Genomic DNA, 13,149 nt, shown 5'->3' on the forward strand with positions numbered 1-13,149 from the left:
GTACGGTTGATGAGACCAACTGCACATGGGGATCGATGTGGCTATGTTTTCTGATGATCGGAATCGATGAGGTCATGACACAACCTACCCCTACCGGTCGGTATCCGCCATCGGGGTTAACAGTGAAACGTAAAACCGAATCGGGCTTGCGATGATCGATAAGATCGGTCAGATCAGAGAATTCGGCGTGATCGGAGTTCAGATGTGATCTGTGATTTCCAAAAACGTCGGGCGCTGCCCGCACCCGCGAGGGGCGCTGCCCCTTCGAACCCCGCCCGCTAACCGGCTAGTGGGACCGGCTTGTGCGTAGCGCCTTGTATTTCGTACACGATCACTCAAAACCGGTAGAATGCGATTATATGCATAACTTTATTTTGCAGGGTTTGATGTGAATAGTATGGCTCATGTGTATGTGATGCATGTATGTAAATTATACATGGCCTGCGTGTCATGTTTGTCAGCCGGCAGGAGCCAAAGTGCTATCATTATATTGTATAACAACCTGCGTGTCGACTTGTGACTCTATGTAAAATTCATTACTAGTTGTAGTATTTGGATAATAGAGATCAGGTTAGCGGCTTGGCGGCCTGGCGTGACAAACAATATGGAGTTTCTAGATGGTCATCGGAGTTGGAGCCGACCTGGAAGAACATCCATGAAGGAGCCATACTATTTCACAATATATGTTTTACTTGTGATTGTTATGCTTCTTTGTTTCTATGCATGTTAGAATGGTAGAAATATCTCTCATGAATATCAAGTAAATTGCCATTCCCGATGTTGCACCTTCGCACGCCAAGTACGGCTAGTAGTGGGCTCATAAAATTGGGGTGCTGCTAGGTGTCCTTGAACTGAAGGGTTCGTGTCGGACACGGACATGCACTTCATTAGGTTAACTTGACAAGGCTATCAAAACGGTTTTGGGCCTTGCGGCAAAAGAGGTCAGAAGCCGGGGTATGAGATACCTACCCGACCGACAGGAGTCGTATAGAGATACGATTAGTAAGGAGTTGCTTACCGGATAGGCATGTTATTTAGCAGTGATGCTAAAGCTAACTAGTCACATGTGCTAGTCGGATCCTGAATCACTGAGACTTCGCGGAGGGATGCTGACTTCAGTGGGAGTATTTCTGTTTAAGGCTAGAATTACTCTATATAAACACATTGCTTAGTGATTGCATATTTTTCTATTGTAGATCAATGGCACCACCTGCTCAACCTAACTTTGTATTGAAATCAATTCTGGAAAAGGATAAACTGAATGGAACAAACTTTACTACCTAGTATAGAAATTTGAGAATTGTTCTCAAGCATGATAAAAAGGAACATGTTCTAGAGGATCCGCTTCCAGAGGAACCTGCCGATAATGCTAGTACCACAACCAAGAATGCCTACCAGAAACTCGTTGATGAATCAAACGAGATCAGCTGCCTCATGCTGGCTTGTATGGAGCCCGATTTGCAGCAGCATTTCGAAAATGTTGGGGCTTTCGATATGATCGAGAGTCTCAAGAGTATGTTTCAGGTGCAGGCTAGGACCGAAAGGTTCAACGTCTGGCGATTCTTGATGGATTGTAAGCTGAAGGAAGGTGATCCACTGAGCCCGCATGTGATCAAGATATCGGATATGTGCAAGCTTTGGATCGGTTGGGCTTCCTGCTCTTGGATGAGCTGGCTACTGATGCAGTTCTGGGTTCTCTTCTGCCCAGCTATGGGACGTTCATCTCGAACTATCATATGCATGGCATGGATAAGAATCTCACTGAATTGCATGGGATGCTCAAAGTGGCAGAGCAGGATATTAAGAAAGGCACGCATCAAGTGTTGATGGTGCAGAAATCGGCTAAGTTCAAAAAGAGTTGGTCCAAGAAAAAGGCTAAGGCAAAAGGCACGGAGACGGTAACCTCCTCCGCTGCGCCGAAGTCTGGACAGGACTCAAAGACCATTTGCTATCATTGCAAGGAAACTGGTCACTGGAAAAGGAACTGTAGCAAGTGGCTTGCAGAGCATGGCAAGAAGGCCGGAAATGCTGCTTCAGGCAAAGGTACACTTGTTGCATATGTTATAGACATTTACCTTGCTGACATACCTAGCAGCTCTTGGGTATTTGATACCGGATCAGTTGTTCACATTTGCAACTCGATGCAGGGGCTGGTAAGAACTAGGCGTGTGGCGCAAGGGGAGATTGACATCAGGGTCGACAACAACGCAAGAGTTGCTGCGTTGGAGGTCGACACGATGCAGCTCCAGCTTCCTTCTGAATTTATTTTGGAATTGAATAATTTTTATTACATTCCTGCACTTAGTCGGAACATTATTTCTGCCTCATGCTTGATGAGTCAGGGTTATGAATTCAATTTAAAGGAAAATGGTTGTTTGATTTATTTGAATGGTATGTTCCACGGCTATGCACCCATTGTTGATGAGTTATTTATATTGAATCTAGAACATGAACCGGTCTATAATGTGAATGTCAAGAGGCATAAGCCTAATGAGATAAATCCGACATACTTCTGGCATTGCCGGCTTGGACACATTAGTCTGAAATGCATGAAGAAGCTCCATGATGATGGGCTCCTAACTTCGACCGGCTTTGGGTCGTTCGAGACATGCGAATCATGCTTGCTCGGCAAGATGACTAAGTCTCCTTTTACAAAGAGTTGTGATAGGGCATTCGAGCTGTTGAGGCTGGCTGCCAAGGAAGAATTACCATCGCTCGAGGCTGCAACAACTTCTCTGCCATCCGATTGATCTCAATCTTGCCCGGCTTCACAGTCGAACCAGCGAACGAACCGGTGGTCCGACCGAGCCGACGCACACGTAAAATAAAATGCTGAATAAAGAAAACTATACCTAAAAAGAATCACGTTTATGAGAGAGATAAATCAGTTCCATCCGCTATAATTCTCTTCCTCCCTTCTTTCCCAGATCTGCATACATCCATTTTACAAAATCCGCATATTAGCAAGTCAAAATCAGAGAGTAAGTGAGAAGCAAAGAGAGGAGCAGCTAATTCCTAACCTTCTACTTTACACTTCGTCGACCAGGTAAAACCTATAACAATCACACAGTAGATGGATGAAGTCAATCATGCTTGCAGACAAGGAACATTTGGCATCTCAAAAGAAACAAATCTAAAATTATTGATGGATATTTCATCGAACCCTAAATAATCTTTAGCGTTGCGAGACCACCAAAACTTGGATCGACCACCCTGCAACGAGCACCACCGCCATGCACGCGCTCATGGTGGAGCAGATTCTGCACAACCATGATCGCTATGACAATGACCGGCAAGGATGGGACGTGCATGCGACGAGTATTATATTATGGTGGATCCGAAGCTGTGTGCGCTCATGGTGGATCCGAAGCTGTGTGCGCGCCCATGTTGGGATGGGTTATGCACGACCCTGATCACATGCATGCCTGCCACCGCTAAGGTCACATACTATGATTGTTCGATGTCAACAAGAAGAACATTGGCATAAAACAAACCATGGACATGAGTTTAAAATGTAAAAAGAAGGTGATGCAATCTTCTATTTTTTTATCGTTTGAAGTCACCCCTAGAAATTATATTATGGTGAAATTGGACGATGCTTTCAGTAAGCTTCTTAGTTTTTCGTTCTGACTAGTCTTATTGAAGCTCAAATCATGTTTTGTCCTCGTCACTGTAGATTTTGTAGTAATAAACCTACTCGTGCTCTTGAGTCTTCTGATGTTGTCGTTGTTGGGGAACGTTGTAGAAAACAAAAAATTTTCCTACTCGTTTCATCAAGATCCATCTAGGAGTTCATCTAGCAATGAGTGATTAGATGCATCTACGTACCTTGTAGATCGCGAGCGGAAGCGTTCAAAGAACGGGGATGATGTAGTCGAACACGACGTGATTCAAATCACCGATGATCAAGCACCGAACGGACGGTGCCTCCGCGTTCAACACACGTACGGAACGGATGACGTCTCCTCCTTTCTTGATCCAGCAAGGGGGGAAGAGAGGTTGATGAAGATCCAGCAGCACGACGGCGTGGTGGTGGATGCAGGGCGTCACAGTAGCAGGGCTTCGCCTATACTACGAGAGAGAGACGTAACGGGGAGAGAGGAAGCACCAAAGGCTGAGGTATGAAATCCCTCCTCTCCCCCACTATATATAGGAGGGCCAAGGGGGGTTGGTGCGCAGCCTAGGAGATCCAATCTCCTAGGTGCGGCTGCCAAGGGGAGGTTTCCCTCCCCCCAAGGCACCTCGGGGTGCCTTCCACCACTTGGACTCCTCCGTGGTGAAACCCTAGGCGCATGGGCCTATAGGGGGTGGCGCCCCAGCCCACTATGGGCTGGGTTCCCTCCTATTTCAGCCCATGGGGCCCTCCGGGATAGGTGGCCCCACCCGGTGGGCCCCCGGGACCCCTCCGGTGGTCCCGGTACAATACCGATAACCCCGAAACTTGTCCCGATGGCCGAAACAGCACTTCCTATATATAATTCTTTACCTCCGGACCATTCCGGAACTCCTCGTGACGTCCGGGATCTCATCCGGGACTCCGAACAACATTCGGGTTACTGCATATTCATATCTTCATAACCCTAGCGTCACCGAACCTTAAGTGTGTAGACCCTACGGGTTCGGGAGACAAGCAGACATGACCGAGACGACTCTCCGGTCAATAACCAACAGCGGGATCTGGATACCCATGATGGCTCCCACATGCTCCACGATGATCTCATCGGATGAACCACGATGTCGAGGATTAATCAACCCGTATACAATTCCCTTTGTCAATCGGTATGTTACTTGCCCGAGACTCGATCGTCGGTATCCCAATACCTTGTTCAGTCTCGTTACCGGCAAGTCACTTTACTCGTACCGTAATGCATGATCCCGTGATCAACCACTTGGTCACCTTGAGCTCATAATGATGATGCATTACCGAGTGGGCCCAGTGATACCTCTCTGTTATCCAGAGTGACAAATCCCAGTCTCGATCCGTGTCAACCCAACAGACACTTTCGGAGATACCTGTAATGCACCTTTATAGTCACCCAGTTACGTTGTGACGTTTGATACACCCAAAGCACTCCTACGGTATCCGGGAGTTACACGATCTCATGGTCAAAGGAAAAGATACTTGACATTGGAAAAGCTCTAGCAAACGAACTACACGATCTTTGTACTATGCTTAGGATTGGGTCTTGTCCATCACATCATTCTCCTAATGATGTGATCCCGTTATCAATGACATCCAATGTCCATAGCCAGGAAATCATGACTATCTGTTGATCAACGAGCTAGTCAACTAGAGGCTTACTAGGGACATATTATGGTCTATGTATTCACACGTGTATTACGATTTCCGGATAATACAGTTATAGCATGAATAAAGACAATTATCATGAACAAAGAAATATAATAATAATGCTTTTATTATTGCCTCTAGGGCATATTTCCAACAGTATCCCACTTACACTAGAGTCAATAATCTAGTTACATTGTGATGAATCGAACACCCATGGAATTCTGGTGTTGATCATGTTTTGCCCTAGGGAGAGGTTTAGTCAACGGATCTGCTATATCCAGGTCCGTATGTACTTTACAAATCTCTATGTCTCCATCTTGAACATTTTCACGAATGGAGTTGAAGCGACGCTTGATGTGCCTTGTCTTCTTGTGAAACCTGGGCTCCTTGGCAAGTGCAATAGCTCCAGTGTTGTCACAAAAGAGTTTGATTGGCCCCGACGCATTGGGTATGACTCCTAGGTCGGTGATGAACTCCTTCATCCATATTGCTTCATGTGCTGCCTCCGAGGCTGCCATGTACTCCGCTTCACATGTAGATCCCGCCACGACGCTCTGTTTGCAGCTGCACCAGCTCACTGCTCCACCATTCAACATATACACGTATCCGGTTTGTGACTTAGAGTCATCCAGATCTGTGTCGAAGCTAGCGTCGACGTAACCCTTTACGACGAGCTCTTCGTCACCTCCATAAACGAGAAACATTTCCTTAGTCCTTTTCAGGTACTTCAGGATATTCTTGACCGCTGTCCAGTGTTCCTTGCCGGGATTACTTTGGTACCTTCCTACCAAACTTACGGCAAGGTTTACATCAGGTCTGGTACACAGCATGGCATACATAATAGAACCTATGGCTGAGGCATAGGGGATGACACTCATCTCTTCTATCTCTTCTGCCGTGGTCGGACATTGAGCTGAGCTCAATTTCATACCTTGCAAAACAGGCAAGAATCCTTTCTTGGACTGATCCATTTTGAACTTCTTCAAAATCTTATCAAGGTATGTGCTTTGTGAAAGACCTATGAGGCGTCTTGATCTATCTCTGTAGATCTTGATGCCTAATATATAAGCAGCTTCTCCAAGGTCCTTCATTGAAAAACTTTTATTCAAGTAGGCCTTGATGCTGTCCAAGAGTTCTATATCATTTCCCATCAAAAGTATGTCATCTACATATAGTATGAGAAATGCTACAGAGCTCCCACTCACTTTCTTGTAAACGCAGGCTTCTCCATAAGTCTGCGTAAACCCAAACGCTTTGATCATCTCATCAAAGCGAATGTTCCAACTCCGAGATGCTTGCACCAGCCCATAAATCGAGCGTTGGAGCTTGCACACCTTGTTAGCATTCTTAGGATCGACAAAACCTTCCGGCTGCATCATATACAATTCTTCCTTAAGGAAACCATTAAGGAATGCCGTTTTGACGTCCATTTGCCATATTTCATAATCATAGAATGCGGCAATCGCTAACATGATTCGGACGGACTTCAGCTTCGCTACCGGTGAGAAAGTCTCATCGTAGTCAACCCCTTGAACTTGTCGATAACCCTTAGCGACAAGCCTAGCTTTATAGATGGTCACATTACCATCCGCGTCTGTCTTCTTCTTAAAGATCCATTTATTTTCTATGGCTCGCCGTTCAACGGGCAAGTCAGTCAAAGTCCATACTTCGTTTTCATACATGGATCCTATCTCGGATTTCATGGCTTCTAGCCATTTGTCGGAATCCGGGCCTGCCATCGCTTCTTCATAGTTCGAAGGTTCACCGTTGTCTAACAACATGATTTCCAAGACAGGGTTGCCGTACCACTCTGGTGCGGAACGTGTCCTTGTGGACCTTCAAATTTCAGTAGGAGCTTGATCAGAAGTATCTTGATCATCATCAATAACTTCCTCTCTAGTCGGTGTAGGCACCTCAGGAACATTTTCTTGAGTTGCGCCATTTACCGGTTCAAGAGGCAATACTTCATCAAGTTCTACTTTCCTCCCACTTACTTCTTTCGAGAGAAACTCTTTCTCTAGAAAGAATCCATTCCTGGCAACAAAGATCTTGCCTTCGGATCTGAGGTAGAAGGTATACCCATAAGTTTCTTTAGGGTATCCTATGAAGACGCATTTTTCCGACTTGGGTTCAAGCTTTTCAGGTCGAAGTTTCCTGACATAAGCATCGCATCCCCAAACTTTTAGAAACGACAGCTTAGGTTTCTTCCCAAACCATAATTCATACGGTGTCGTCTCAACGGATTTCGACGGAGCCCTATTTAAAGTGAATGCGGCAGTCTCTAAAGCATAGCCCCAAAAAGATAACGGTAAATCGGTAAGAGACATCATAGATCGCACCATATCTAATAGAGTGCGATTACGACGTTCGGACACACCATTACGCTGAGGTGTTCCAGGCGGCGTTAGTTGTGAAACTATTCCACATTTTCTTAAGTGTGTGCCAAATTCGTGACTCAAGTATTCTCCTCCACGATCTGATCGTAGAAACTTGATTTTCCTGTCACGTTGATTCTCAACTTCACTCTGAAATTCCTTGAACTTTTCAAAGGTTTCAGACTTGTGTTTCATTAAGTAGACATACCCATATCTACTTAAGTCATCAGTGAGGGTGAGAACATAACGATAGCCACCGCGAGCCTCAACACTCATTGGACCGCACACATCAGTATGTATGATTTCCAATAAGTTGGTTGCTCGCTCCATTGTTCCTGAGAACGGAGTCTTGGTCATTTTACCCATGAGGCATGGTTCGCACGTGTCAAATGATTCATAATCAAGAGACTCTAAAAGTCCATCTGCATGGAGCTTCTTCATGCGTTTGACACCTATGTGACCAAGGCGGCAGTGCCACAAGTATGTGGGACTATCATTATCAACTTTACATCTTTTGGTATTCACACTATGAATATGTGTAGTAATACGCTCGAGATTCATTAAGAATAAACCATTGACTATCGGAGCATGACCATAAAACATATCTCTCATATAAATAGAACAACCATTATTCTCGGATTTAAATGAGTAGCCATCTGGTATTAAACGAGATCCTGATACAATGTTCATGCTCAGACATGGCACTAAATAACAATTATTGAGGTTTATAACTAATCCCGTAGGTAAATGTAGAGGTAGCGTGCCGACGGCGATCACATCGACCTTGGAACCATTCCCGACGCGCATCGTCACCTCGTCCTTCTCCAGTTTCCGTTTATTCCGCAGCTCCTGTGGTGAGTTACAAATATGAGCAACGGCACCGGTATCAAATACCCAGGAGTTACTACGAGTACTGGTAAGGTACACATCAATCACATGTATATCAAATATACCTTTGGTGTTGCCGGCCTTCTTATCCGCTAAGTATTTGGGGCAGTTCCGCTTCCAGTGACCCTTCCCTTTGCAATAAAAGCACTCTGTCTCAGGCTTGGGTCCATTCTTTGACTTCTTCCCGACAGCTTGCTTGTCGGGCGCAGCAACTTCCTTGCCGTCCTTCTTGAAGTTCTTTTTACCCTTGCCCTTCTTGAACTTAGTGGTTTTATTCATCATCAACACTTGATGTTCCTTCTTGACTTCTACCTCTGCTGATTTCAGCATAGCAAATACTTCAGGAATGGTTTTTACCATCCCCTGCATATTGAAGTTCATCACAAAGCTCTTGTAGCTTGGTGGAAGCGACTGGAGGATTCTGTCAATGACCGCGTCATCCGGGAGATTAACTCCCAGCTGAGTCAAGCGGTTATGCAACCCAGACATAGTGAGTATGTGCTCACTGACAGAACTATTTTCCTCCATCTTACAGCTGAAGAACTTATCGGAGACTTCGTATCTCTCGATCCGGGCATGAGCTTGAAAAACCATTTTTAGCTCTTCGAACATCTCATATGCTCCATGTCTCTCAAAACGCTTTTGGAGCCCCGGCTCTAAGCTATAAAGCATGCCGCACTGAACGAGGGAGTAGTCATCAGTACGTGTCTGCCAAGCGTTCATAGCGTCTTGGTTCTGTGGGACGGGTGGATCACCTAGCGGTGCTTGTAGGACATAATCTTTCTTGGCAGCTATGAGGATGATCCTCAGGTTCCGGACCCAGTCCGTATAGTTGCTGCCATCGTCTTTCAGCTTGGTTTTCTCTAGGAACGCATTGAAATTGAATACAACGTTGGCCATTTGATCTACAGGACATATTGTAAAGATTTTAGACTAAGTTCATGATAATTAAGTTCATCTAATCAAATTATTAATGAACTCCCACTCAGATTAGACATCCCTCTAGTCATCTAAGTGTTACACGATCCGAGTCAACTAAGCCGTGTCCGATTAACACGTGAGACGGACTAGTCATCGTCGGTGAACATCTCCATGTTGATCGTATCTTCCATACGACTCGTGTTCGACCTTTCGGTCTCTGTGTTCCGAGGCCATGTCTTCACATGCTTAGGCTCGTCAAGTTAACCCTAAGTGTTTTTGCATGTGTAAAACTTCTTACACCCGTTGTATGTGAACGAAAGGATCTATCACACCCGATTAACACGTGGTGCTTCGAAGCGACGAACTGTAGCAACGGTGCACAGTTAGGGGAGAACACTTCTTGAAATTTTTGTAAGGGATCATCTTATTTACTACCGTCGTTTTAAGTAAACAAGATGCAAAACATGATAAACATCACATGTAATCAAATAATAATAGTGACATGATATGGCCAATATCACATAGCTCCTTTGATCTCCATCTTGGGGCTCCATGATCATCCTTGTAGATCGTCATACTCATCGACATGTAAGTCGTGATTCCTTGTACAAGAACATGATCAATCTCATACATCACATATATCATTCATCACATCCTTTTGGCCATATCACATCACATAGCATACCTTGCAAAAACAAGTTAAACGTCCTCTAATTGTTGTTTGCATGTTTTACGTGGCTGCTATGGGTTTCTAGCAAGAACGTTTCTTACCTACGCAATGACCACAACGTGATATGCCAATTGCTATTTACCCTTCATAAGGACCCTTTTCATCGAATCCGATCCGACTAAAGTAGGAGAGACAGACACCCGCTAGCCACCTTATGCAACTAGTGCATGTCAGTCGGTGGAACCTGTCTCACGTAAGAGTACGTGTAAGGTCGGTCCGGGCCGCTTCATCCCACGATGCCGCCGAATCAAGATAAGACTAGTAACGGCAAGCATATTGAACAAAATCAACGCCCACAACTACTTTGTGTTCTACTCGTGCAAGAGAACTACGCATAGACCTAGCTCATGATGCCACTGTTGGGGAACGTTGCAGAAAACAAAAATTTTTCCTACTCGTTTCACCAAGATCCATCTAGGAGTTCATCTAGCAACGAGTGATTAGATGCATCTACGTACCTTGTAGATCGCGAGCGGAAGCGTTCAAAGAACGGGGATGATGTAGTCGAACACGACGTGATTCAAATCACCGATGATCAAGCACCGAACGGACGGTGCCTCCGCGTTCAACACACGTACGGAACGGATGACGTCTCCTCCTTTCTTGATCCAGCAAGGGGGGAAGAGAGGTTGATGAAGATCCAGCAGCACGACGGCGTGGTGGTGGATGCAGGGCGTCACAGTAGCAGGGCTTCGCCTATACTACGAGAGAGAGACGTAACGGGGAGAGAGGAAGCACCAAAGGCTGAGGTATGAAATCCCTCCTCTCCCCCACTATATATAGGAGGGCCAAGGGGGGTTGGTGCGCAGCCTAGGAGATCCAATCTCCTAGGTGCGGCTGCCAAGGGGAGGTTTCCCTCCCCCCAAGGCACCTCGGGGTGCCTTCCACCACTTGGACTCCTCCGTGGTGAAACCCTAGGCGCATGGGCCTATAGGGGGTGGCGCCCCAGCCCACTATGGGCTGGGTTCCCTCCTATTTCAGCCCATGGGGCCCTCCGGGATAGGTGGCCCCACCCGGTGGGCCCCCGGGACCCCTCCGGTGGTCCCGGTACAATACCGATAACCCCGAAACTTGTCCCGATGGCCGAAACAGCACTTCCTATATATAATTCTTTACCTCCGGACCATTCCGGAACTCCTCGTGACGTCCGGGATCTCATCCGGGACTCCGAACAACATTCGGGTTACTGCATATTCATATCTTCATAACCCTAGCGTCACCGAACCTTAAGTGTGTAGACCCTACGGGTTCGGGAGACAAGCAGACATGACCGAGACGACTCTCCGGTCAATAACCAACAGCGGGATCTGGATACCCATGATGGCTCCCACATGCTCCACGATGATCTCATCGGATGAACCACGATGTCGAGGATTAATCAACCCGTATACAATTCCCTTTGTCAATCGGTATGTTACTTGCCCGAGACTCGATCGTCGGTATCCCAATACCTTGTTCAGTCTCGTTACCGGCAAGTCACTTTACTCGTACCGTAATGCATGATCCCGTGATCAACCACTTGGTCACCTTGAGCTCATAATGATGATGCATTACCGAGTGGGCCCAGTGATACCTCTCTGTTATCCAGAGTGACAAATCCCAGTCTCGATCCGTGTCAACCCAACAGACACTTTCGGAGATACCTGTAATGCACCTTTATAGTCACCCAGTTACGTTGTGACGTTTGATACACCCAAAGCACTCCTACGGTATCCGGGAGTTACACGATCTCATGGTCAAAGGAAAAGATACTTGACATTGGAAAAGCTCTAGCAAACGAACTACACGATCTTTGTACTATGCTTAGGATTGGGTCTTGTCCATCACATCATTCTCCTAATGATGTGATCCCGTTATCAATGACATCCAATGTCCATAGCCAGGAAATCATGACTATCTGTTGATCAACGAGCTAGTCAACTAGAGGCTTACTAGGGACATATTATGGTCTATGTATTCACACGTGTATTACGATTTCCGGATAATACAGTTATAGCATGAATAAAGACAATTATCATGAACAAAGAAATATAATAGTAATGCTTTTATTATTGCCTCTAGGGCATATTTCCAACAGTCGTCGTCCAAGGAAGCCAGGCTATGTGGTTGATGAACATACGAGATTTTGTAGCCTATTCGGTGATCGGTGATTTTAGCCATGTCTTAATGTGGTGTATTTTTTTTGCGGGTGGTCTTAATGTGGTGTATGGTAAGAATTTTCTTCAATGTTTTTGGTGTCTAAACTAAGATTCCGGAGTGTTTGGCCACTGTTCCTAATTGTTGAAACTGGATTATGGTAGGGAGTGTGCATCCGATGAGATGAGATCCTATATATGACATGAGAAATATATAGTATTACTATACAGAACATAAAGGCGAAGATAGCAAAACATAACTGCCTGTAAAAGCGTACTCATGTGCTAAAATAATGCGGTGGATGAGTAGGGCACCTTCGTGTCACACACACTCAATCGATAAATACATTGCCATTTAGAGCCTCTCGGTGTCGATTCCTATTTCCTCTAGCAACGATGATCGAAGACCGTCTATAAATTCAATGATTATAAAGTGTGTGCCATTTTTATGTAAATTGTGTAGGCATAATAAGTATCACAAATTATTCTACAATAAAAATGAGTGATCGGTCGAAATAGTTTTATGTCCCTGACCTCCTCTACTAGAGGCAGCGGCAATTGGGCCGGATGGGGAGAGAGCTCAGCGATCTTGCGTGCGTGGGGTACGGGCACAATTGCCACTGGGCGGGGTCCCTCTACGAGCCGAGAGTCTCTCTGCTCATTTTCGAATAAACTACCCCCTCCGATCAATGTTCTTGTCGCGGTCATAGTATAACACATTGTACAAAAGTTGTCCTAAGACCGCAACAACTAACATGAATCGAAGGAAGTACAGCTGATCTTGTAAAAGAAAAATTACTCTGGCTGCCG

This window comes from Triticum urartu, chromosome 5A, assembly GCF_056163025.1.
Source record: "Triticum urartu cultivar PI428250 chromosome 5A, HENAU_Tu73, whole genome shotgun sequence".
NCBI lineage: Eukaryota > Viridiplantae > Streptophyta > Magnoliopsida > Poales > Poaceae > Triticum > Triticum urartu.